This window comes from Pantherophis guttatus, chromosome 12, assembly GCF_059756535.1.
Source record: "Pantherophis guttatus breed Tessera chromosome 12, ASM5975653v1, whole genome shotgun sequence".
NCBI lineage: Eukaryota > Metazoa > Chordata > Lepidosauria > Squamata > Colubridae > Pantherophis > Pantherophis guttatus.
Genome location: NC_142074.1, coordinates 11,513,058 through 11,528,358, shown reverse-complemented (window position 1 = coordinate 11,528,358; position 15,301 = coordinate 11,513,058). Strand labels below are relative to the sequence as shown.

Sequence of the window (15,301 nt, the reverse complement as noted above, 5' to 3'; positions counted from 1 at the left end):
AAAAAAAAAAAAAAAGGGCAGAAGAAGATTACCGGTAGTAATCTTAGTAGTAACATTAGTAATTTAGTAGTAATCTTACTAGTAGTAGTAGCAGCAGCAATAATAATAATAATAATAATAATAATAATAATAATAATAATAATAATAATAATAATAATAATAATAGCAGCAGCAGCTCTGGGTACAATTCTAAAACATCTGGAACATCACTTGAACACCACCGGCATTGACAAAATCACCATCAGTCAATTGCAAAACGGCAGTTTTCCCTGCAACAGCTTACATCATGCACCTACCAACCAAACAACGTCTGCCTATCCCAGGTCCTTTGCAAGGACTCGGTAGGTGGATAAAAATGCCAAAAAAACCAGTCTAAACATCTGGCTGACAGTGCGATTAACAAATATAATAAAATAATAAAAATGACATTGTGCTTTGTGTTTTCCCCCCATTCAAACATTCTGCAAAGGAACAGAAATTGCGATCTGTTGCGGTGCTCCAGCTGAGAAAAATTAAACCTTAATGCTTTGTGAGGAGGGAGGTAAGGGGGGGAGAGAAAGAGAAGCTAAAGAAATCTCTGACTTTTTTTTTTTTTTTGGTATTATTATTTTGAATGACCTTTCATTGCATAATTCCGAGGTAACCTTGCTGCGTAATTATATTTGCACTTACAGAACGCTGCATCACAGTTCCCTTATTGGTTTGAAATTCCATTAAATATATTACAGGAGCTCCCAGGTTAAGCTTGATTTAAATTTGCATACATTTTCATATATTTAGCAGAAATAAAAGAAGGCTAGCAGCTACCCCAAAGTCATTAAGGCAGTAAGTTCTCCAGGAAGACAGATCTGGAGTAAAATTCGGGAAAATGAAAATATCGCCCTAAACAAGGTGAGCTTCTTTTGCCCCCCCCCAATCCTCCTTTCTCTCCCCCCCCCCCTTTGTGTGTTTTGTATGTGTTTAATCTGAACGCTCTTTTTTCGTTCCCTATTGGTTTATTGTTTTAAACTTGGGGCAAAATAACAGACTAATACAATTTCTTGGCCACGTTTCAGAGACGAGGTCAGCGGACAGGTGTTTCTGGAGATAAAAAGGCAGGTGGTTGCTTTTAGTTTGGATTCGAAGTTTGCAGTAAAAGGACATTAGACCGACAGGCGATATAGACGAATAGAAGGATAGACAGATGGGTGATAGATAGATAGATAGATAGATAGATAGATAGATAGATAGATAGATAGATAGATAGATAGATTTCGCTTTGGCCAAACTTGATTTTTTGCTTTGGTCAATTCGCACTAACGCGGTCGTGGGTTTGCATTCGGGATCCACCTGCAGCTGTTGCACGCGAGGCTTTTTCACTGCAGACGTGGGGAAAAATCCTGTTCTACGTTCCCACGGCCCCACTAGAATCCGTAAAAGGGGGAGGTGGGCAGAGAAAACCGGCTGAAGTGGTTGGTGTCCGCGCGTGTGGTGGTGGGGATCCACCTTCCCAAAATAGGGCTGCCTTTCCTTTGGGGTGGGAGGAAAACGCGCCTATCCAAGAAAGGAGGTTTTTGTGTGTGTGTGTGGGTGAGAAAGCCGACAGGAAGACTGAAAGGGATCCTATCCGGCCTGGCATTGCCAATGGAGCCCCGCTCTCTTCCCAACCATTTCCGCCGAAGGTTGGGCGCAGGCAGGAACCAAGCCGTCGCCCTGCTTAGAGATAGGAGCGTAGCTCCTCGCGAGCCCTTCGGCCCCCAGGGTCCCCCCCCCACTCCTCCTCCAGTCGCAAAGTTGTTAAAAACAGAAATCTACAGGGTCTTAAAAAGCCGACCTTGCCCTCCACGGATCGAGCGCAAAGACGGCGCGGGTCGTTCTCGCTATCCTTCCCCCACTATACCCTCCCCGGCTCGAAGTTACCCGGGCTTGGCCCAAATCAGCCTCCCGAGTCCCGATCCCCCGGTGACCGACCGGGATTGGGCTCTTCGTTTCGGCTCAAACGGCCCGCGCGCCCCGAGGCCTGTCCGACGGGTCGCTTGGAAGGGTTGAAGGATCGCAGGGGTGAGAGAGAATAGAGAGAGGGGAGGAGAGGGAGAAGCTCTTCCTTAGAACTTCGGAGTGGACTTTCGTCCTTTAGATTGTCTCTCGGCCCGAGAAACAGCGACAACCAAAGCCGCCTTAACCCTTCAAGTCTAAAATCCGCTCGGAATGAGCTGATGGGCTTGGGTGCAAAGAGTAAGAATCGGGCCCTGCTCTCCAGAAGAGGCCTTGAGTATTCAAGCACCCCCCCCCAGGGTAATCCCCCCCACCCCCCCACCCCCCCACCAAGCCAAATCGCCACCCTATCTTCTTTTTTCAAACCTAGGCGCAAAATCTCTAGGCGATTTATTTGTCTCTCTGCATGTGTGTTCTTTGCCCTTTCCTACTTTCAGTTCCCCAGATTTCAACACACACACACCCATGCCCACACACGCGCGCGCACACACACACACAGGCACGCACACACGCCCACCCTATCTGCCTGGAGCTGAATTCCCCCTCCCCGTTTTTTTTTTCTTCTTCTTTTTTCTTTCCCCCCCTTTGCATCTAAAGCTGCTCGAGTGGGTCTCTTTAGCTTTACCCTGTCAGTCTAACTTCCCGAGTGTAACAGATGCTGTACTCGGGCGCCCTTTTCTGCGGGTCTCTTCTATTCAGCCTCGCATAGTTCGCCCCCTGATCCGGGTTTCCATAGAGAGGGGCATAAAAGGGAGGCCAGAATAGCGAATGCGTTGCCCCATGCGGAATAAAAGGACCTCATTCAATAGGCCGACCCCGTCTCAAGGCGAGAGAAGAGAGGGGGGGAGGAGAGGAAAAGAGAGAGAGGGAAAAAGAGAGAGATACAGTGAGAGATTAGAGAGAGAGAGAGAGAAAGAAAGAGTTGAGAGAAAGAGATACAGAGAGAGTGGGAGAGTAAGGAAGAGTTGAGAGAAAAAGATACAGAGAGAGAGAGAGATACAGAGAAAAAGAGATACAGAGAGATATACAGAGAGAGAGAGAGAGAGAGAGACGGCGGTGGTGGGCGGGAGAGATTTCCTTTTCCAAGGGCGAACAGCGTAACTGTTGCAAGAATCCTCGGTGACTTATTTTTCGTGAGCTCCGGACGAGACACTGCTTGTCCTTTAAGTCTTTATTTAGAAGAAGAAGAAGGGATTTATATATATATATATATATATCGAGAGCCAATCTATGGAATCTATAAAATCGATTCGCTGTTTTTTTGCAACGCGTTCTATTTTTTTGTTTTTTTTAAAAAAGCCGGTCGTTTCCCTGGGACTTTCTCTCTACACGCCCCCCCCTCACATTGCCCCCGCTCGCCGTCCTCAAGGGATGAGTTTACTATCACACTTTCCCGCCCGCGTACCCCCCCCCCCCCACCTACCCTCCCCACCCTCGCCTGAATGAAGCAAACGGGGAACCAAAGGCAGAGAAAAGGCGCGCTGAGTTGGGAAGCCCAAAACCGAGGCAGCGAAGGCTTTGCCATAAATCTCTCCTTCTCAGCCAGCACGCTTAACCAAGCCTGTGCGAAATAAATAAATAAATAAATAAATAAATAAATAAATAAATAAATAAATAAATAAATAAATAAATAAAACCAATCAATCAATCAATACCAGCCGCCATCGGAGAGCTCCGTGATAACTTTGCATTAATAGTGGTGCGCGCGATGTGGGGTTGGGGGGGGTGGATTAAGAAAGGACAGCCACCCGCGAGTAAAACGCTCCACCCAGAACTGGGAAAGTCCGCGGAGGCTTAACGGACCCCTTTCCCGGCACGTTTCCAAGCGAGGAAGCCCGCGGAAGGCCGGTGGGGCTGAGTTGGGAGGGCTAGGACTACCGCGCGCGTGGGTCCGTGGTTGCCACCTTCCCCCACCGACGCGTCCTTTTTGGAGGCCTGCGCAGCGTGGGGGGCCGCGATCCGGAGAATTGGTGCATCTTTTTTCAGCGCCGGGCAGGTTAAATTTGTGGGAGATCAGAGGCAGCTTCTGGAGATCGCAGACTGGTATGTACACACCTCTGATAGAGTGCGTGGGAGAGAGGGAGGGAGGGAGAAAGAGAGGGAGGGAGGGAGAGGGAGGGAGGGAGCGGGAGAGAGAGAGGGAGAAGAGAGAGGGGGAGAGAGAGGGAGGGAGAGGGAGAAGGAGAGAGGGGAGAGGGAGGGAGAGGGAGAAGGAGAAGGACAGAGAGGGGAGAAGGGGAGGAAGAGGGAGGGAGAGAGAGGGAGAGAGAGAGGGAGAAGGAGAGGGGGAGAGAGAGGGAGGGAGAGGGAGAAGGAGAGAGGGGGAGAGAGAGGGAGGGAGAGGGAGAAGGAGAAGGACAGAGAGGGGGGAAGGGGAGGAAGAGGGAGGGAGAGAGAGGGAGAGAGAGATGGAGAAGGACAGAGGGGGGAAGGAGAGGAAGAGGGAGGGAGAGAGAGAAGGAGGAGAGAGGGGGAGGGAGAGAGGGGGAGGGAGAAGGAGAAAGAGAGAGGGACAGAGAGAGGGAAGGAGGGAGGAAGGGAGGGAGGGAGAGGGAGGGGGAGGTAGGGAGAGAAGGGGAGAGAGAGGGAGAAGGAGAAAGAGAGAGGGAGAGAAAGAGAGAGAGGGAGGGAGGGAGGGAGGGAGAGAGATAAGGTTTCTTTGCTGAATTGGTGTGTGCCGCCTTTTGCCAGCTCTTTCAAGGCGGCGTGCAGACGTACAAGCCCAAGGTTGCCGCGAATTTGAGGGAAGGGGCCCTACTGGATTTATTTCACAAATTAAACCTGCATTTAAGGTGTGCAGAGAGAATCAGGAAGCGAAAGAAAAGGGGGCGAGGTTCGCAGACGCACTCGTACAGCAGGGTACTAAGAAAAAACGGGCGTCCTGGGCGAGTCACTTCCTTCCTTCCTTCCTTCCTTCCTTCCTTCCTTCCTTCCTTCCTTCCTTCCTTCCTTCCTTCCTTCCTTCTCCTTCCTTCCTTCCTTCCTTCCTTCCTTCCTTCCTCTCGTGGAAGGGGGGAAGAAGGGGAGAGCCCAACAGGAGCAAACTGGAGCTACGTTCTCCCCTACTCTCCGTCCGGGGCTACAGGGAGAAAGGGAGAAAAAACCCACCCCTCCCTCTTTCTCCCCCCCCCACCCCCCGCGTTGCAGACTGGATGGGGCGCAATTCTAAATTGCAACTTCTTCAGAGGCGGCTCAATGGCAAGAAAAGAGGCTGGGGGTTGGGGGAGGACAGAAAAGAACTTTTATTTTCTCCTCTTTAACCCCTGCTGGCTGCGGTTTTTGACTGTGTTAAATACGGCATGAAGATCCCGGCGTGGTGGACGGGCGGTGGGGGGGTGTGGGGGGCGGTAGCCGGGCGAGGTTGCGACCTCTGTCAAGAAAACTTCACCTGTTCGGCCCAAGTTCACTGAAAGAGGCGAAGGAATTTCTCGGTGGTGGGGAAAATGCAAGTAATAACAACAACATCAATAATGAGTGGCAGTGCTTGGAGGAAGAGAAGAGAAAGAAGTACAGAAGATAACGAAATGCAAAGACCTGAGAACAGAAATAGAACGACGGTGGCAAAAGAAAGCAAAGATAGTACCGATAGGAAGAGAGGCGCCTTGGGTGCCATCCCAAAAACAACTGGAGCACTCCTTGGACATTATCGCCACTGACAAATTCACCAACAGTCAATTGCAAAAGGCAATTTTACTTGGAACAGCTTACATCCGGCTGACAATATTTGTCACGTCAGCAAACATCCACATCTGGATATCCTGGGTCCTTGGGAAGGAGTCTGACAGGTGGACAAAAATGCCAAATCCAGTCTGAATCTTTCTGCCTGACTGGGGCGAGGAAATAATTATGACTTAAGAAGAAAAAAGACAGAAAAGTCTGCATTGGGGACTTGGCAGGACCTGGAGAAAGTAGCAGAGAAGAGAAGGGAACTGGAGATCACAAAATACAAAGATCTCCAAACAAGTAATGGAATGACTGAGGCAAAAGAAAGAATAGTACCCATAGCAATTAGGCACCCAAAACAACTGGAGCACCACTTGGAGACCCTCGGCATTGACAAAATCACCATCAGTCAATTGCAAAAGGCAGCTTGACTTGGGAACAACTTACATCCCGCCGCTTGAGGTGTGCAACACCATCAAACAGCCACATCTGTCTACCCCAGACCCTTGGGGAGGACTCATTAGATGGACAAAAATGCCAAATCCAATCTGAACCTCTGCCTCACTGTGCAAACAACCATATTATTATTATTATTATTATTATTATTATTATTATTATTATTATTATTATTATCTTTCATTCATTAAACATGGAACTCAAGTCAACCGAACGTTTAAAAATGGATCACAAATATCATTGACTAGCTCTGATGGTTGATATGGGTCGCTGCCAGCATCCTAGGTATCAACCAAGTATCTTCTTAAAGATATATACGATGTTCCAAGTAGCACAGTTTTTTTGCAGCTCCGCTGGTGTTATTGCAGGAAGCTGCAACTTCTTGATGTATTTTGCAAAATAATAATAATAATAATAATAATAATAATAATAATAATAATAATAACAACAACAACAACAACAACAACAACAACAACAACAGTTTACATCCTCCAACGATACCTTAACAGTTTCTAGGTCCTTGGTTAGGACTCAAGCTGCTGAGCTATTAACCAGCCTCAAAGGCTGTGAATCTCACTAAAGATTAAATAATAATAATAATAATAATAATAATAATAATAATAATAATATACTTGGTTGATACCTAGGACGCTGGCAGCAACCCATATCAACCATTAGCACCAGTCAATGGTATTTGTGATGCATTTTTGAATGTTCAGTTGACTGAGTTTCATGTTTAATGAATAAAGTAAAATCATCATCATCATCATCATCATCATCATCATCATCATCATCATCATCATCATCTGGAGGCCTTACCAAAGCATCTTGGAGGGTGCTTAAAACATCTGCACAGTAACAACATTTCCATTAGTCAATTGCAAAAGGCCATCCTGTTCGAATCCTCACATATGCTATTTCCATACATCCGAGGTTCTTGGAAAGAACCGGATGAGTAAGTAAGAAGGCCAACACTGGCTAAAAGACTGACAGTTGCAATTTCACATTGTTGTGTACATAGTAATGCCAACTGGAAGGAAAAGGGAAAAGGGGAAAAGAAAAAAGAAAAGAAAAAGTGAAGAGACAAATACAACCGTGTGTTCTGAAGTTTTTAGCTCTTTTTCAGGCAATCTGGTTAGATTTTCTGTTTTCTGTCCTGCTTCCAGATTTCCCCCCTCCCCACTTATGCAATCTACTACTCAAGATAATCTAGTTTTATGCAAGAATGGAGGTTGAATTTATGCCTGGGAGGGGGAAGAGTAGGATAATACAGTATATGGCAAAACAATTCCAGAAGCCAGTTAGCAGAAATGAGGGCGGGGATCTTTGTGTGTTTTCTGGAAATATTGTAGGGATTTTGCCTCTTCTGGAAACCAAACGGGGAGGAGAATCATATTGGGAGAGCCACAATCCCTCTTCTCCCAACCACAGCTTTAATTTGGGGGGGGGTTCATCCCACATCACCTTGATCCAATTCTATTCAAGTTTGGCTGCTTTTAATGTATACAAAATTGTTTTCGGCCCGAAACCCTGGAATCATCATCATATTCTTCTTCTTCTTCTTCTTCTTCTTCTTCTTCTTCTTCATCATCATCATCATCATCATCATCATCATCATCATCATCTTCATCACCATCATCATCCCTGTTGTGGGAACTCTTTTCTGGTTTCTTTACTCAGATTCAACTTCAAAACGTTTGCTCATGAGAATAGGAATTGGCTTCCAGCCACCAGAAGCTGCCTTTCCAAAATTTCCTGTTAGATGGTTCTTTTTAGGGAAGGGATGGTCTGAAGGGAGATAAATTGCTGATAACGAAAACGGTCTCCCCGCCCCCCACCTCTAAGCAATACAAGATACTAGCCATAAAGATGTAACATACTGGTTTGGTGAAGATGTGAGAATCAAAGTTGAAGCCCACCCTTCTAAAACTTACTACCAACCACCGATCTAAACATCTCAGCTGGTCCACAGCAATCAGCTACCCTTCCTCACTGCCTCTTTATTGCTCTTAATCCCTCCCTCCCTTCCACCTTCCCTTGCCCCCCTCCTTTCTATTTCTCCTTCCTTCCTTCCTTCCTTCCTTCCTTCCTTCCTTCCTTCCTTCCTTCCTTCCCCCTCCCTCCCTCCCTCTTTTCTATTTTTACTTCCTCCCTCCCTTCCTTTCCTCCCTGCCTTTTTTCTATTTCTCCTTCCTTCCTTCCCTCCCTCCCACTTTTCTATTTTTACTTCCTCCCTCCCTTTCCTTTCCTCCCTCCTTTTTATTTCTCCTTTCTTTTTTTTAAATTTGATTTATATGCCGCCCTTCTCCAGAGACTCAGGGCTGCTTACAATGCGTTAAGCAATAGCCTTCATTCTTTTGTATATTTATACAAAGTCAGCTTATTGCCCCCACAAACTGGGTCCTCATTTCACCTACCTTAGAAAGGATGGAAGGCTGAGTCAACCTTGAGCCTGGCGAGATTCGAACTTACAGTAATTGCAGACAGCTGGTGTTAATCACAATGCTATCAGTCTGCTGAGCCACAAGGTCCTTCCTTCCTTCCCTCCCTCCCTCCTATTTTTACTGTCTCCTTCCCTCCCTCCCTCCCTTCTTTCTATTTCTCCTTCCTTCCTTCCCTCCACCCATCCCTCTTTTCTATTTTTACTTCCTCCCTCCCTCCCTTTCCTCCCTCCCTCCTTTCTATTTCTCCTTCCTTCCTTCCTTCTCTCCCTCCCTCCTTTCTATTTTTACTTCCTCCTTCCTTCCCTCCTTCTCTCCCTTCTTTCTATTTTTCCTTCCTTTCCTTTCTATTTCTCCTTCTTCCTTTTCCTCCCTCCCTCCTATTTTTACTTCCTCCCTCCCTCCCTTCTTTCTATTTCTCCTTCCTTCCTTCCCTCCACCCATCCCTTTTCTATTTTTACTTCCTCCCTCCCTCTCTTTCCTCCCTCCCTCCTTTCTATTTCTCCTTCCTTCCTTCCTCCTTTCTATTTTTACTTCCTCCTTCTCTCCCTTCTTTCTATTTCTCCTTCCTTCTTTTCCTCCCTCCCTCCTTCCTATTTTTACTTCCTCCCTCCCTCCCTTCTTTCTATTTCTCCTTCCTTCCTTCCCTCCACCCATCCCTCTTTCCTATTTTTACTTCCTCCCTCCCTCCCTTTCCTCCCTCCCTCCTTTCTCCTTCCTTCCTTCCCGCCCTCCCTCCTTTCTATTTTTACTTCCTCCTTCCCTCCCTTCTTTCTATTTTTCCTTCCTTTCCTTTCTATTTCTCCTTCCTTCTTTTCCTCCCTCCCTCCTTCCTATTTTTACTTCCTCCCTCCCTTCCTCTACTTTCCCCATATCCAAATGTGCCATAAACCTGATTTAGACTTGGTTGGGAGACCACGAGGGTGATAAACTTACACCGAGACATTGCAACCCACCCTAGAACAAGGCAGGAGCAAACTCTTTCCCCATCGCTGCAAACAAACCCAACAACAAACACACCGCATATTCATTAAATCCCAGGAGCTGAACTGAACTGGTAGGTGAGTTTATCTGCACCTACTTTGCCCAAGACCTCTCGGGCATTTCAGTGATGGCAGTTGACACAGCATCTCTTCTCTTTCTCACTGTGCCAGATAATATCAACTGAAGCACTTCTGGGTAGAGGTTGGCGTGTGTTTGTGTGAGCAGAAGTCAGTCCAAGAGTCCTTGTGTCATTCACCCAACATGTTCCATCTGGATATTAGGAGCCATGCATTAACTTCCCTTGGAGTAAAGAGAATAGACATTACTCAGGAGAACCTCTTTTGAAGTCAAGTGATCCTCATATTGTGTCCTGAAATTGACTGGTCATTTCTTTTTAATGGCTAGCGAACTTCTGCTAACTTCTTCTCACCTGTTTTGGAAGGAGGAGGAGGAAAGAATGAGAATAGGGATCTAACATCCAGTATGCTGTTTTAGAGCTGGAGGGTAGAGGGAGAAAGTGGTTGAAGCTTCTTCTGCTAAATCTCTGAACAGAAGTCCTATGCACTTTTCCTTCCGTGCTTTTGCCTCCTTGGGAAGAAAATGAATTAAGAAACTTGGAAGAAGCAGCATGCCCGTATTTCAGTTTTCAGGATAAAGTGTCATTTCTGAGTCTTTGTTCCAAATAATTTACAATCGTCACCCAAGGCCGACAGAGCAGCAAAACCCAGAAAGCTGATCCCACTCTAACTTAAGCTGCTCACCAGCTTGTTTGAGAGGTGTCCGAAACAACTGGCCATTCAATCACGTTGGGAGGCTAGTTTATTGGTGATTGTTCAAAATCCTTTGGAAACCATGTGGACATTCTTGGGATATTAGTGGGGGGCATTGATTACAAGTAAATCTGGATTAGATCGGAAGTATTCACCCTGGAAATCAAAGCATCTGTAAACCCAGCCAGAACAAGAACAACAAAAAATGAGTTTGAGTTTGAAATCTGGCAGATTTAATCCATTTTTATTGCACTAAAGCAGCTTTAATAGTAAATCTGCTTTGTAAACTTGGCGACCGGAACATCAAAGGCATTGGCTTCTTCTGAAGATGAGCAATGGTGCTTCTGTCCATTTCAGCACCATCCAAATCTGGGGGTCTTTGTGGATTTCTCTTGCAGATTTTCAAAGATTGCCTGCTCTGCACCAGTTGGAGCTTCTGAATGCTCTTTCAGGGTAGCCCCACGTAGAGCACATCGCAGTAGTCCAGATGTGAGATCATCAGGGTTTAAATGACTAAATGTAGGGCTGGGGCTCATATATGAAGCAAGGAGGAGCAAGAGGAGGAGGAAGAGGAAGAAGAGAAGGGGAAGAAGACGAGAAGAAGGAGGAAGAGAAAGAGAAGGGGGAGAAGAAGAAGGAGAGGGAGGAACAAGAGAAGCAGGAGGAAAGGAGGAGGAGGAAGAGAAAGAGAAGGAGGAGAAGGAGAAGGAGAAGGAGAGGGAGGAACAAGAGAAGGAGGAGGAAAGGAGGAGGAGGAAGAGAAAGAGAAGGGGAGAAGGAGAAGGAGAAGGAGAGGGAGAGGGAGGAACAAGAGAAGGAAGGGGAAAGGAGGAGGAGGAAGAGAAAGAGAAGGGGGAGAAGGAGAAGGAGAAGGAGAAGGAGGAACAAGAGAAGGAGGAGGGAAGGAGGAGGAGGAAGAGACAGAGAAGAGGAGAAGGAATATGAGAAAGGAGAGGAGGGGAGGAGGAGGAAGAGAAAGAAGGGGAGAAGGAGAGGGAGGAACAAGAGGAGGAAGAGGAAGAGAAGGGGAAGGAGTAATAAGAAAAGGAGAGGGAGGAACAAGAGGAAAAGGAGGAAGAGGTGGAGTGTGTGCATATTTGGGAATAAATGAGATATTACCACGTTCACCACTGCATCTGGGGGTTAACGGCTGAGATTTTAAATCACTCTCCATGTGTATGGGGCATTGCAATAGGTTTTGGCATTAGATCATGTTTCCTTTTGTATCTTGGCTTTTGGAGCAGATAGTAAGGCTCGAGTAAGGCCCGAGTATGCATGACTAGAATCTCGTGCCTGAGATCAAGCCTTCTTAGGTCATCCTGTCCTCTCAGCTGGCCTGGGAACTTGCTTTGGTACCCCTCCTCCTCACCCATCTTTCCTTGCCTTTCTCTGCCTTCTCATCACCCGCTGATTCTCCAAACTGCTTAGAACTTGGCTAGTAGCAGCAAAGTAATTTGCCTAGTGAATTAGGAAGCTTCTCTCTGTGTGTCTGTCTCTCTCTCCTTCCCTCCTTCCCTCCCCCCTCTCTCTGTCTTTCTCTCTGTCTTTCTCTTTCTCTCTGTCTCTCTCTCTCTCTCTCTCTCTCTCTGTCTCTCTCTCTTTCTGTCTCTCTGTCTGTCTGTCTCTCTCTCTCTCTCTCTCTTACTCTGTCTCTCTGTCTCTCTCTCTTTCTCTTACTCTGTCTCTCTGTCTCTGTCTCTCTTTCTCTCTCACTCTCTCACTCTCTCACTCTCTCTGTCTCTCTCTCTGTCCCTCCCTCCCTCCATCTCTGCTTAATTTATGTTTTATCGTTGGTTTAGCCTTCTGATTTGATTGCCTTAGTAATGCAGGTTGCCTCCAGCTGCTGATGGTACAGCTTTAATTCTGTTTTAAAGGTCATGTAAACATGTGCCAGTAGCAGAAGGAATGCAAATGCAATCTCTCTCTTTCCCCCATCCCATAATAATGGAGCCTCCTGTTCAGCCTTTGCCTAGAAAATGAACAGGAAGATGCCCTCGCTGAGGAAGAAGAATAGCACGTAGAACTACAATCCTGAGAAAACATAGTTCTTATCTTTACTCCTGCAAAGAAAGTAATAATTGCAGCAACTACTTTACTACTAGTAGTGGCCTAATGTCTTTCCTTTTATATTGGTTATGTGATATAAAGATTGGGAGATTTTTGCAATGGCTACTTTCATAATAGTATAACTTGTTCAGTGACCAATCTAGCAAATCAATTTATATAAAATACTAACTGGGTTTTAATCTGGGTTGGGTGATTTTGAAAAATTGGTTATCTTATGTCTGTGCGTAAGAAGGAGATAATTTGTACACTGTATGAAGGGAGAAACATTCATCTATCAAAGGAACAGTGCCATACTAAAGGGGTGGGCTTGGCCTGGGAACTTTTCCTGCCCTTCTCTTGGTAAGGTGGCCTGCAGCTCCTCCTTGGAACGTCTCCTAAATTAAAATAATGTGAAATGAATAAAAACAACAGCCAGGAACAGCCACAGAAAGGAGTGAATTCCAGTCCCGCCTTCACCATGAAAGTTGGGCCAATTACCGGAAGCTGGTGAGTTCTAGTCCCCAGCTGGGTGACTTTGGCCAATCACCAGGAGATAGTGGATTCTAGTCCCGCCTTCACCATGAAAGTTGGACCAATTACCAGAAGCTGGTGAGTTCTAGTCCCTAGCTGGGTGACTTTGGCCAATCACCAGGAGATAGTGGATTCTAGTCCCGCCTTCACCATGAAAGTTGGACCAATTACCAGAAGCTGGTGAGTTCTAGTCCCTAGCTGGGTGACTTTGGCCAATCACCAGGAGATAGTGGATTCTAGTCCCGCCTTCACCATGAAAGTCAATGGTGGGGAGTCAGATTCACTTAATGACCACATGATTCACTTAACATCTGGGGCAAAATTGGGCATAACTCACTTAATAACCGCCTTGCTTAGCAATGGAAATTCTGGCCCCGATTGTGGTCATATGTCAAGGACCACTTGCAGTCTGATCTAGATATATCAATAGAACCTGGATGGCAAATGAAGACATCTAGCCTCATCATGTCAATGGCTGCCTTGCCTTGAATCTCCCGTTAGCTCAGGCCATTGGCCACAGTAACTGGGGCTCATGGGAGCTGTAGCCTTAAGGGTAATCTATTGAACTCGGTTGGCAAAATGCTCTTTTGCTTCACTCTTACTCTCAGAGTAGAATAGAATAGAATAGAATAGAATAGAATAGAATAGAATAGAATAGAATAGAATAGAATAGAATAGGAACAGGAACAGGAACAGAAGTAGGAATAGAATAGAATAGAATAGAATAGAATAGAATAGAATAGAATAGAATAGAATAGGAATAGGAATAGGAATAGGAATAGGAATAGAATAGAATAGAATAGAATAGAATAGAATAGAATGGAGTAGGAGTAGGAGTAGAATAGAATAGAATAGAATAGAATAGAATAGAATGGAATAGGAATAGGAATAGGAATAGGAATAGAATAGAATAGAATAGAATAGAATAGAATAGAATAGGAATAGAATAGAATAGAATAGAATAGGAATAGGAATAGGAATAGGAATAGGAATAGAATAGAATAGAATAGAATAGAATAGAATAGAATAGGAATAGGAATAGGAATAGGAATAGGAATAGGAATAGGAATAGGAATAGAATAGAATAGAATAGAATAGAATAGAATAGAATAGAATAGAATAGAATAGAATAGAATTCTTTATTGGCCAAGTGTGATTGGACACACAAGGAATTTGTCTTGGTGCATATGCTCTCGGTGTACATAAAAGAAAAGATACGTTCGTCAAGAATCATAAGGTACAACACTTAATGATAGTCATAGGGAAACAATCAATATAAATCTGAAGGATACCAGCAACAAGGTTACAGTCATACAGTCATAAGTGGGAGGAGATGGGTGAAAGGAATTAGCTTCACTCCATCACTGCAATTCTAGATAGAATTGAAACTTTGTGTGCATGTATTTATATCTTTTCTTAGTGGCCTTTCTGAATGCAAAAAGAAAAAAGAAAGAAAGAAATCGTAACCATTCACTTATTTCAACGATAAGTTTAAATTAAAAAAAAAAAAAAAGGACTTTGGGTAAAAATGTTTAGATTTGTTTGACACCAGGCTGACTTGCTGTTGTCTCCTGCCACCTGGCCTTATTTGATGGATCATTTGGGGGCAGCCCTCACTGCTGCATGCTGACCTCTGACCTCCAACTGTCAGTCTCTGTAAACAATGGTAAAAGGATACTGGAAGTTGTAGTTCAGCAAGGTTTGGAGAGATGCGGGTTTCTTTAATAGGATTTTGGAGAAGTTTCCCCTGCTCGCTTTACCCAATGCCCTCTGCCCTCCTATTTCTAAGGTCAATTCTAGAGAAGAAAAGCGATTAGGAAGAAACAAACACTCCGTCTAAAGATTGATCATGATTTTTTTTATTATTAAAAAGTTTTATCAAATATTACAACGATTTTTTCCCTGTCCCTCCTCCCCCCCTCCTCCCCTCCTCCACCCACCACTTCCCAGAGCAAATACAGGGTATAACATTTAACAAACATAAGCTAAAATATGCTAACTTTCTGTAGGCTCTTAATTCCCTCTTGCTCTTTAACTCCCCTTTCAACTAACAAAACATAATTCAAAAAGAAAAAGTTGATTTCATTCATAAGCTATTTGAAGCTTTTTAGTCCGATATTTGTTTTGAATATAGTCAATCCATCTTCTCCATTCCGATCTATATCTTTCATTTGAATGGTCCTTCAAATACGCTGAAATTTTGGCCATCTCTGCTAAGTTCACTACTTTTAATGTCCATTCTTCAATAGTAGGCAAGTCTTCCTTCTTCCAATACTGCGCCACCAAAAGTCTGGCTGCTGTTATTAAATTTAAAATCAACTTAGTCTCTATAACAGTAGAATCTGTAATTATACCTAACAAGAAGAACTGTGGAGTAAACGTTATCTTCTTTTTGAGAATATTTTGAATAATCCACCATATTTTTATCCAAAATGC

At 44.8% G+C, this 15,301-nt stretch overlaps 1 long non-coding RNA gene across 2 annotated transcripts in view; it reads left to right on the top strand.

Moving 5' to 3' along the window:
• The first annotated feature begins 601 nt into the window (after positions 1 to 601).
• The window catches only part of LOC132711966 (uncharacterized), a 79,065-nt gene continuing 64,365 nt past the window's right edge, over positions 602 to 15,301 (top strand). The window contains exon 1 of one of the 2 annotated variants that reach the window (XR_009622672.2): positions 602 to 891. This is a non-coding gene — a long non-coding RNA (uncharacterized LOC132711966). Of the gene's footprint in view, positions 892 to 3,765; positions 4,018 to 15,301 lie in introns of those variants that run through there. The other variant, XR_009622671.2, reaches the window with a different exon arrangement.